Source organism: Epinephelus fuscoguttatus, linkage group LG4 (assembly GCF_011397635.1).
Source record: "Epinephelus fuscoguttatus linkage group LG4, E.fuscoguttatus.final_Chr_v1".
Lineage (NCBI taxonomy): Eukaryota > Metazoa > Chordata > Actinopteri > Perciformes > Serranidae > Epinephelus > Epinephelus fuscoguttatus.
The window spans coordinates 39822514-39834733 of record NC_064755.1 but is presented as its reverse complement, the minus strand read 5'-3'; the positions used below and the strand labels follow the sequence as shown (position 1 = coordinate 39834733).

The 12220-nt window shown below is 43.1% G+C and overlaps 1 long non-coding RNA gene across 1 annotated transcript; it reads left to right on the top strand.

Moving 5' to 3' along the window:
- The first annotated feature begins 10006 nt into the window (after positions 1-10006).
- Positions 10007-11998, top strand: LOC125888089 (uncharacterized). The gene is made up of 3 exons (XR_007449275.1): positions 10007-10078; positions 11479-11617; positions 11737-11998. It is a non-coding gene; the product is annotated as an uncharacterized LOC125888089 (long non-coding RNA).
- Positions 11999-12220: the final 222 nt, after the last annotated feature.

Here is a 12220-nt window from a genome sequence, read left to right as displayed (position 1 = left end):
GGATGTGTAGCTCAGCTGTACACAGATCTGATGGTTATACAGAGAATATGAATTAGAGAGGAGGTGAACACAAGAGAAATATCTGATGCAATGAGTCAGAGGTCCTAAGCAATTAAAACGCCATGCAGGTTGTTTTGTCTCATCCTCACCCGTGGAGATGGGAATTTAAGTGTCCATGTTACTCTGGACAGCCTGTTCTCACTCAGGGGGTCAAAATACATCGCCTGGGCAGTGTCCGCTGTGTTGGACTGGGCAAAGGCAAGGCAGCTTAATTGGCAGTGTTTGCTTCTGCCTCCCCAGCAGTGGGAGAGATGTGTGTAACACGCAGCAGAGAGCCATGATCATCATCTGCACAGCGCATCATCATGATCCACCGTGCCCAAGGGGCGCAGCCCACCAAACCTGTTGTGCATGAGGTGACAGGTTATTGAAAGAACAGAAGAAAGAGAAGAAGGAGAAGTGGTGAAACACATCAGCCCTGAGCTTGTAATAAATGTATGCTTTGCCCAAATCTGCAGCCGTGGGTCGGGCTCTTGTCCAGCTTGGACAGAAACTGAGCTTGTTCTTGTAGGGTCAGATGGGATTTTTTTGGAGCCAATCAGAGCTCTAATTAGGCTTGGGCACAAAAATGACTTGTTTACGGTTGGGAAAAATGAGGTTTTTGGCTTAAAATACCTGGTTTTGGAGGCACAATCCCCACTGGAAAAGCAGCGATGTCTTCCCAGCTGGGAACACAGTGATGAGTCATAAAAGCCTCATTTTCACCTTTTGGTAACACTATTCACACATTTGCCTTTCTGTAATCGTGAGGACTCTCACTGACATAATGCATTCACTACAACCCCTAACCCTAATGCCTAACCTTAACTTAAACCTTATTCTAAACCTGAACTGAAAAAATCTTATCCTTCAAACTGTCCTTTGAAAGAGAAGTGACAGCACAAAAGCCCTTTTTCCACCAAACACTTTTGATATTGTAACATTGGAACCAAAACTAACCCTTCAGACATGGTACCTAGAACCTAGCATTTCTACCGCAAACAGTCCTCTTAGATGTGGGTGGGGTTGTTTTCACTCAGTGCTCCGTCCAGCACTCACTGTATTTCCTCATCACCAGTGACACAGATGGAAGTCTGCACCTTGTTAATCGTCCACAGAACGAGGCAGAACGAGGCAGCACGTCTTAGAAGACGTTTCACCTCTTATCCAAGAGGCGTCATCAGTTCATGCTTGTCTGACTTCATCCTTGCCCAGGAGGTTTAACAGCTTAACCTCTAAAAACAATGGTCGTTCACAAATGGCCTCATGTGACTCTAACGACTCCAATGACTACCATTGCAGCAGTTTCAACAACCGGCGTTGACACACCATTGGAGCACTAACGAACCAATGACATCATTGGCCTTGTGAAGACCTCCCCAGAGGTTAAATACCTGGGTGCTTCCACACCAGTTTGTCAGACTAGTTCCAGCCTAGTCAGACAAGCATGAACTGATGAAGCCTCTTGGATAAGAGGTGAAACGTCTTCTAAGACAAAACTAAGTCCAGTTGCATTTGATTCAGTTGCCTTGAGATAACTATGACCTGGATGAATGGGAATATCCACAGGCATGCAGTTCATATAATCCAGTTGAAATTAATATATATATTTTCAAACCCTTGAAGATCCACTCATTACTAAAAGTGTCTGTCATATAAAAACAAAAATGATGGTCAAAGTTGTCACAGTGAAATTTAAGGTTTGCTGACGAATTCATGTCATCACCTCATGCATTGAGCAACATTACAAGTTAATGTTCCACCTTAAAAGTCACCGGCAGTCGGCCCAGTGAATGAAGTTTTTTTTCTCAGACTCCAGCTGCTGTGAGAGGCAGCAAAACATCCTTTCATTTTATAGTTACAGTTTACTAATAAAACTCTCCACAGTATGAACAGTGGTTACATGAGCCTCAAAACCAGACACAACTCAGCCCTGAGCAGAGTGACCGTCCTCTACTGACCAATCAGACTGCAGTGTTCACAGCTCCACCTTTTAGTACCAGATCTGTGTGCTAGGTACCCCAACAGAGGGGGGACCAAACATGGGGACGGTACAGAACAATTCTGTTGGTACCATCCACAACTTTTCAAAATAGAAATGGAAAAAAAGTGCACTGAACTGAACTGGTCGACCGTTGGGTGAAAACGAGGCGTAAAAAACACCCACGTTTGGTGGCTAAAAAGCTGCTGGAAGTGCTCTGGTTACTCACTCAAAAATCAACTGTTTTGTGGTTTTAAACAATGGTCTGAAGTTTGGCTGCCGTCTAACTAGGTCATGCTATCCACCATCCCCTCCAGCTCCTGATAACAAAGTCAGTTCACTATATTATTACTTAAGAACCATTGAAATGATGCATATGCCAACATTTTCCTCTTGTGACTGGGCTGCAGCCACAAAGTCTCCATTAGCACATATCAGTTCCTCTGGGAGAGACTAATTTTGTATTTAAACAAGAGATTATTACTGTGTTAATTCACACGCTGCTGTATTTGATATGTAGTCACGAAGGGATCATTTACTTAGTATGGACCTACCTGAGGAATCCAATCAATGGGTACCAAACAACACTGTGGTGCTTTGCTGCTGCTGCAGTTCGTTAAACACCTTCAGCTGTAAGCCAGCAGGAAGTGAAATGAACTAAAACATTCCATGTTTAAATGATTTATTGGCTTCACCTGATTGCTTTGTTCTGAGAAATCTCAACGGAGCGGCAAAGTCTTAAAGTCTTGAATCCTCCATCACAGTTAAATGAAATTGATTCTGTAAACACAGATGGAGTCTCCAAATACAGACTCTTTAAAACTTTGGCAGATTATTGTAAGTAATTAACTTGCAGCAGCTCTGAGAGACGGAGCAGAGCATTACTTTTTGTTTCTCATGCTAGTGAGTAATTTGTATTTGATAAATGAATGTTTGACATTCAGCTTGGGTTTAATTAAGTACCATTTTTAGCCATGTTAGCAGCTTAGGTTTCTCATTTCACGAGGACTCACCTGTCCATGGCGCTGAGCCTCTTCAGACAGGTTTCAACTGGAACGTTCTGTTATATGAAATAACTACACCTGTCATCCAGTCAATCCACCACCTGTGCTCACGGCTGGATGAGAGGTGGTGAGGCCATTTAAACCTGAACACATCATTTTAACCTGACTTAATGAAGTGCTGTATGCAGAGTGGGGACCAGGTGTGCCAGGGACAAAAGCTGACAGTCACAGCTAAATGAAAACAACAGATGAAGAGCTCCTGGTGTGTGAAATGGGATTGAAACAATGGAGAGTGACAGATCAGAGAGTTTCTAAATTTTAGAGGCAGCGCTTTGTTTGCGTTGTGTTAAAGGAGCAGTTCAGGAAGAGTCTAACACACTCTAATGGTTTCCAGCCTATTTGAGCTCAAGAAAGAAACTATCCATATTTTTAAATTACATCCATTTTTAGACGGCTTATTTTTTGTAGACTTGCAACTTTTTTTTACAGATGCATCTGAGTTGTAGGCAAAGCAGGCAGCCATTACTATAGTTGCACCTTACTTGTAAATAAAATTATCAAATGCCATTAAGACAAAGTTTTAAATCTGTAAAGTCTGTAAGCACTGCTCGAGGCTGCTGTGTTCATCACATTCAGCACCAAATCAAACAAACTCATCCCTATTAGCATGAATGTGTTCAGAAGATTTCACAGTAATCTTCCCATGTGATGATGATACCCTAGTGTCGTAAAGTTCTTGGCTCCTGTCTTGCACCAGTTTTGTGCATGTTTGGTCTTTGCTGTTTTTACCTTGCTCCTGACTCCAGTTTCCGCTGTTTCCAGCCAACATCTCTCAGGGACTTCTGCTGCTGACCTGCCTTGCCTGCCACTGCTTTTTGCCCGCTGCTGTTAAGCCTCAAGCTGCATCCTCCTCTGCCTACTCCGTTCCTCAGCTCGGCAGCGTCTTCATCTTCCATGCGAAGGACCCGAGTTCAAATCCTACTCCGGCCTATAAGGATAACTCACTTGATTGTGAACTGAGCTCAGCTGCATTTTTGAGTCCGCCTGTCGTTCTTAATGTAACAGAGGATGCTGGGTGGCATCAGGTTGAAACTCTGCAGGTAATTATGTGATATAAGAAGGTGGAAAGTCCCTATAGACCTTTTTCACGGCAGACATTTTGACACGTCAGAGTAGGAGCAACACAGGTGTGTTCAATGACACTAATGACAGCTGCGTTCCACTTAGGGGAGACCCTGGTATTGTCCATGTTGGCTAAATGTTACTAGCTTACTGGGACACTGAATGGAACTCAGCCATCCTTAATGTTATCATTTTCACCCGTGCTTTTTCTACTGACACAAGTCAAAATGTCTGCTGTGAAAAAGGTCCATAGGATGGGTAGAAGAGGTAGTGGATGGGTCCAACAAATTCTGGACTTTCACCCGGGAGCCAAATGTTTGCTTCCTGTATAAAAGTTGAGCCAAACCATAAAGATTTTTCCAAACCTGACCATGTGCTTTTGTTGCCTAAACCTAGTCAACAAAAGCAGCTTCCCGGATCATCAACAGCAGAATCAAGAGGATAGCTAGTGCATAATATGTGGACGTGAAAGGCCACAGACAGTCTGGTGATATGTGACAACTGGCGATGAGAACGTGTTGAAATTCTTGACCCACAAAATTTGTAATTCAGCTAGAGAAATCAGTGTCTGAAGAAAGCGCAGTGCGAATGCTGAATGTTAACAAGCTGATGCCACACTGCCCTGCTGGCTTTAATCTGTGTGAGGAAGCAGAGGAGTGGTTTCGACAAGTAAGAAAGGGTCATATCAGTACGGATGTAGTCTGACTCACCGGGTATCGACTTTGGCTATAAAGCCTGCTTTTTGGCCGCTGATTTTGGCCGTTATTCTCCCTTCCTTTGTTTCCATTTCCAAATCCCCTTCGCTAACAGCAGACATCCTTCATTCTGAAGCCTAGACTCTGTCTCGGAGGACTCTCATGCCTGATGTTGGTCCGTTTCCTGATACGGCCAGTCAGAGTTAATTTGCCACATCTTATAATGGTGGCAGCAGCATGAGTCAGTGACAGTGACGCCACCAAATGTACCGATCCGTTCCACTGCACATGAGCTTCTGTAATAATTGTCTGTGGTCTTCACAGGTCCAGTGATCTCCTCATGACCTAAAGTACAGTCAGGTCTCACCTTTAGGGTGTCGATTATCAAATTAGGTTGAATCACACAGTGACATATGACTGTTGATGTCCTTTATGGTGTTTTCTATTGCTAAACCATTGTAATGACAGTGCTGGCCTTCCCCCACACTGCTCCTGGGCTTAGTGCCACCCAAGACAACTATGATTGGTTAAAGAAACAAAAACAAGCTGGAGCATCTTTATGACCTGTAGCAGAAAGATAATCAGTGATTCCACACCTTTCTCTAGTGCTGACACAACGTGGCGACAGGTTGGATTACACAAGATTAGCATGAATTTAAGATACACAGGGTAATTGATATAAAAAAGGTCATTTTATGGGTGAAGCATTGCTTTCACGCCACACTGAATTCCACAATCGAAGCGTTTTGTACCCAAATGACTGAACCAAGGCTCCGAAATCCATTATTCAAATCATCGTCTCCTCTGCTCACCTCACAATGACAATGATCGACCTGCAGCAGCCTGGTGGAAGAATGTTTCCGGCATGTGAGCGAACAAAGCTGTTCTGGTCTGAACACATCAGCAGCCTGTCATGTCTCCATCGCTTCAGGCTGAACAAAAGTGCCAATATCTCAACAAAACCTCTAATTCTTTTCAGCATGAATCAGACAATGCAACATAGAAAAAGGCCATTTCAGACTCTGAGTTAAGCGAGGATGCGATGACTCATAACAATCTACTGGTCAATATACAGAACATTGTTCCAAAATACCTCTTCCAAACTAAATCCGCTGGAAGCTCCACTGAGAAAGAGAGCATTTCTCTTGTCAAGACTTTTAAAATGAACATTCAATAAAATCCACAACATATCCTCATGAGGGCAGCCCTCCATGCCCCCTCGCTTTGGCCTTATGCCCCTCAAAATATGATATGCCCTGCAGACCACACTGCTTAATTCACTGTTTTCTCCTCTGCCTCTCTCGCGTCAATACAGCGTTTACACACCAGTGTTTTGGTTGAGATTCTGAATAATTATTAAGCAACTTCAAGTGAAACACTGCGCACGTAACCAGTGGTAGGGTTGGTTTCGAGCCTGGTGTGTAGATATGGGGGCAAATGCGTCCCATATAAGTTTGCACATTAAAGTGCTTTTTTTCGCCACTGACCGGTTCAGATCGCCAGTGCTATCTCTGTAAATAGCATCCTAAGCGTTTCCCTTACCCTTCACTTCCTGTGGGCTGTGTGACGTCTTGCTCCACTGTGTCTGTAGCTCTCTCTACTCGTGGGACAGCCGTTTTCTTGAGGAACAGGTGTTTCGGGATTGGATGTCTTCTCTTCTTCGGCTGGCAGTAGTCATCTTGGGAGAAGTGAGCACTGCAGACCCGATGGTCTGCAAGGCGCAGTGTCTGGACAGGAGTGTTAGCATCCATTTGTAGCACAACTAGCCACAACTTCAGCATCTCGCTGTCTGACAAAGGCAGCCTATGAAAGCTGTACGGGGTATTGCGCGACATTCTGTTCTTGCAATTCGGATAAGCACAAACACAAACCATTGTTTACAGTCGATGCAGTAAAACTCTCAACTGTACTCCGGGACAACCAGCGCCACTCTGAGCGGCGCTCAGCATGGCTCCTCTGTTTTCTTCCAGCAACAAGCAAAGCTCTCGCAAGATGACGTCACACACAGCCCAGAGCAAGTGAAGGGTAAGGGAAACGCTTAGTATGCTATTTACAGAGACAGCACTGGCGATCTGAACCAGTCAGTGGCGAAAAAAAAGCACTTTTAATGCGCAAACTTATACGGGACGCATTTGCATCCGCCTCCCTCAATACTGAACCAGTTTTAGAACGAGCTGTACCTATGAATCATACGCACACATACACATGGGGAAATAGGGCCCAGGTTGAAAAATACCAAAGTTATCCTTTAATCGAATATTTTTAAAAGGTATAGTGCAACTTTCATTGTGCTATAAGCACAAAAACACGTTCCTTTTCACAAACATAACTTTTATTTGGTGAAAGAATACAACATTGACATTCACTGAGCCTGAATTCAATACATTCCAATTACAGAGCAGTTTAAACAGGTTTTTGGAGTTTTGGTGAAATAAACAAAGGATGGAGGACAGATTAAGTTTGACACAAATCGAGCACCGAGTCAAACTATCAAGGACCAAAACACGGAGATGAAAGAGGAAGAGGAAAGGCAGGAGGAAACTATGAGGGTAACACTCGTACTTTGTAAATTCCAAGAAACTATTTTCTTAAATAAACAGCTTTATTTATTTGTCATTTGGATATTATATGGATAAAATAAAATCACCCTTGAAAAGAAGAGTGTGAATGATTAAAGCCTCGTTCACATTACATGATTTTCACCGCAATTTTGACGTCGCAGAGGATCTTGAGAGCCACCTTGGGAGGAGGTGAGTCGGCAGATAGTCTGCCACGACGAGTCCTCATGTGTGAACAAGCCTACGAGCAAGTCGCCCCCTCATCTGTGACTGGGACTGGATATCTGGCATGCTAGAAAACTGGAGAAGTCTGACACGACTGACAAAGAGCATCAGCCAATGAGAGGCGGGGTATGTCCTACGTCAGCACGCAGGAGGACGGAAGAAATGTGAGGAAGACAAGTCGGCAAGCAAAAACAACAATGGCGGCGTCCACAGGATCACAGGGTGCGCCTTGTGTTTGGACCCAGGATAATAAAGAATATCCATGCCTTTACAATGTGTCGTCTCCAAGTTTGGTGATGTCACCACGTTATCTGGGGCTCTGTCAGCGAGGGCTCGGGGGAGAAATCCTGTGGTGTGCACACACAAATCGTAACGCAGTTGACTCCCGATGACAGAAACACATGTCATCAGGTATGAACACTCAAAAGATTACGATAGTATAGTATAGTATAGTGTAATGTGAACTAGGCTTTAGGGGGATATGCAGATTACAACCAGCTGAAACTTCTCCTGGTTAGAATTCCTTCAGTGTTCATTGTTCAGGAGGTTTTTATCGGGAGTTCCGTTAGATCTTCACTCACACTTACCGTGAGTTGCCTGTCATTATGTCAAAGTCAAATCGGCACATGTTAATAAAAGTGCCACAACCCGACCTGTACTCGTTAATAAACACACACAGGCTGCAGTCACTCACATTAAGATGGGTTCTTTGGTCTGAAATTACAAATCCAGCAGAGGAGACATCTCTTTCACTGGCTGCACTCAGTGTCGGGATGGTGAAAACATTCAATCGCTGCCAGGTTAGGAAACATTTTAGCATGCTCCTTCCACCACCATAAAACCTCAAAAGAATCCTCCTTGGGTGTCTTGAACTCTGTGCAGGCTGCCACCTCATCCTCGGGCTGCAAAAGAGTCTTCCACGTCTGTGAAGAATGTGACCACGGGATCAAGGTTTGACTTGTGCCACTGACTTTCAAAATAAAAGGAACTGCAGCTTGATAATAGTGATTTAAATGTCAAAATATTACACACATACTGCAGATCTATTTCATTTGTTTTACTCTGAATATAAAAAATATAATTTTGTTCTCACCGGCTGCCTGCCCATGTGAAGTTCACATATACATACAATACATTTATATACATACATATTTTTACCCATTACACAGCTTTTCGCAGGTACCAACCCAGTGCAGGACACTGTTGTCATACAGTTGTTTTTTTGGCGTTTGTTTTAATTTGTCCAACACTTGGGTTTATCCAACAGTTACATCCCAACATTACAGCCTCACAGAGCTTCTAACTCGGCTGCAGATGTTCAGTGTTTGTGTGCATACAGCAGAGAGGAAGAGGAGGGAGAAAAGAGAGAAATTAAATAAGAGAAAATTGAGGTAAAACTTTGGCTTTGCATCTGGAAGGGATTCAGCTGTCGGGACTTTTGTTTGAGTGAAGGACTGAATTTTCTGCCATCTGCTGTACTGCCAATTTAAAATGGCATCTACCTCTAGCACATTCACCGTGGCCTTGCCAGATCACAGTTTTGTGTCTCTGACTCAGGGCTGGCTGAGCCATAATGACCAAAACATGAAAATAAAGCCAAAGCCAAAAGTGCCCCACTCTCCCACTCCCCCCGCTCCCCTTCCTTTTGTGACATTCAAAAAGAAAAATTGAGCATGAGGGAAAAATGATCCAGCAATGTCCCGCTAATGGTCAGTCTGTAGAAGGGTAACTACCTCTGGTCCTGGATATGCAGTTCACCTTGATGTGTTTATCAGTGAGCAATTATCACAGCCAGGGCACTGGTGGGAATGATGGAGTGGAGTGTGTGTGTGGAGAGCGTTAGAGTAAAAAAAAAAGAAAAAAAAAGAAAGAAAGAAAATGTAAAAGCCATCTGCGGCACAGAACAAAATTTTAAAATTTTCTCACACCATATTCTTTCATTTTTTATTTATTAATTATTATTTTTTGTTAGCTAGGTTGTTTATTTATGCTGATTTCCTCTGAGCTCTTGTTCAGGTGTGTAATACGTAAGTATATGTGCCAGGGGAAGCTTGCTTAGGGCGCCAGATTTGCTCGGTACAGCAAGTGAATGTTAACTAGTTCAAAGTGAAAATAAGTTTGAGAACAGGCTGTGTTCAAGGCATCAGGAACTATTAAGATCTAACTTCAGGTTCAGGGTGACACCTGCTCCTGAATGCCTCTCTGTCATTTCCTTCACAAGAGACAAGATCACTGTCAGCAGCAGATGCGGCCTGTCAGGCCTCATTAACACACAGTGAGTTCAGATCAGTCTTAAAGCTTTGACAGCTTTGACCTCACTGAAGGACTTTGACCAATCAGAGGACATTTCCGCAGACACAAGGAAGATCTTTAACTGGCAAGCTGTCACCCCCACTCTGTCAGCAACGCCATCTGAGCAGCTGAAGTCAAAGAAGCCTTCGACCCTGTCTACATGTATGCACAAGTAGGACATGCCCCTGGATCTACAACCCACATTGTGGCCTTCTGCACATTCCTGTGCTCCTTTTAAAATTCCTTTGTGCTTCTTCAGAGCTGAGCTAAATTTCCAAAGTGAAGTTGTTACAATTGAACAAAATTCTCAATAACACTGAACAAAAACCTTGTAAACTACAGCAGGGTTAGCACGTTAGCTCGTTATGCTAACATGTAAGCTTGTCAATAGGCTAAAATATTGTTCACTAATGTTAAGAGTACAGATGAGGTCAATTTGCAGTTGGAAAGACCTGTAAAAGACACATGTTCCCTCCTTTTTCATACCCTATTCAAAACTTTTTATTTGCAGTGCTCATGTTGATCCAGGATAATCTGTCTGTTGACCCGGGACAATCATCCTCATCTTCATCCTGCATGATCTGTTTAGGTTGATCAAGGAACATCATTTTCATGTTGATCCTTAATAATTTGTTTATGCTAATAGTGTTGTTATTTTACACTCTGATTCCATTGTAGTTGCATGCTAACCTGCTAATATTCTATCCTATTGGCAAATTTACTGTTAGCATCACCTACGTAGTTAGCAACATAACTTGCTAACCTTAGCTTATAAGGTTTGTGTTCAATGTCACTGCGGATTTTGCTCTTTTGTACTAACTTCAATTTGGAAAACTAGCTTAGCTCTGAGGAAGCACAAAGGAATTTTGAAAGGACATCAGCAGCGCACTGATGATGCCAGAGGGCTTTGATCGGTTGATTGCAATGCTGGTCCAGGAATGCTGAGAGTAGGTGTTTCTGTGATGATCTGGTGAATGCAAGGATGAGGCCAGTCACGGAGTTCTTTCTTAATGCACGTTTATTACGAGCTCGGATCAACAGTGGCTACATGCAGAAGCTATGTGTGATGAAGTGAACAGAGATAGGATGGTGTCAGGTACAAACTGTTACCTAAATGGTGCTTTACCAAATTTAACTTGGCCTTGGGCCAACTAAAATTAGTCTAACTTGTCCGTCTAGCACTTCTGAACATGATCCTCAGGGGTTCTTGACCTAGTATCCACTGGTCCGTGAAGATGTAAAAATACATACTAACAAACGCAATGTGGGATGTCGATCCAGGAGCATGTCCTACTTAGCAAAATCATGTTGTGCCTACACGTATACAGATTTGAAAATGGATATTTACCTCCACGTTTTGGCCTCTGATCCCCACAAAAACACTTTTAAGTCATTAAAATCAACTTCATCAATCATCACTTTGTGCCTTCCCTTTGTTGCTTTTATGAACCAGAAACAACAACATCAATGGCAGCACTACTGGTTTATTTACGTTTAGTTTGCACTGCTTGTTCTTATGACTTCTTAAAATTTTAACTCTGTGCTGCTGGACTGCTTCACAGAACAACAGAGGTGTCTGTCATGCGCAGTGTTCCTTGGTCCATGTCAACAGTGTAATGTCCAACATCGACGCTTTGGGATCATCCCTCTCTGATATTTGACAAATCATTGATGTAGCCTCTATCACCACCTACAGGCTTGGTGAGTGTTTGGAGTATTTTCTGCATTCTAGTGTGGATGAAGATATTTTGTAAATAAAGACAATGTGGACAGATTCTTATTTTGTAACCTGAGGGAGAAAATATCTGTGTTTCTGTCAGGACGGTGTGTTTTCCTGTTTGGCTGCTGAGAGTCAGAGGCCCTCAGTTGACAGAAATGAGGATAAATAACTGGATGTCATTAGTGTCACCAGAGGACCTCAGCGAGATATTTCCCTCCTGCACACTGGTTATTTCAGTCAGCCATCCAGATGAAGAAATAATTTCCCGAGGGACTGGGACACAAGAAAAACCTCAGTCGCCTGCACTGCAGCAGAACAGATCAGGACCCCAAACACAAGAGGATCTGATTCACTTGAAAGCCTCAGCGTTCATCTCTCTTTTTCCTTGGGCATATCTCATTCTGTCTCTGTCTGTCTGTTATTTTTAGGCCATCATACTTGTTGTTTTCATCAACATGATTCTATCTGATAATATTAATTTTATATTATGAGGACGTCCCAGGCAGCAACCTTCGAGGCTGAGAAATGACACCAATGCCAATGCTCAACTTTACAGCAGAAATAAACATGTGCACAGACTGGTT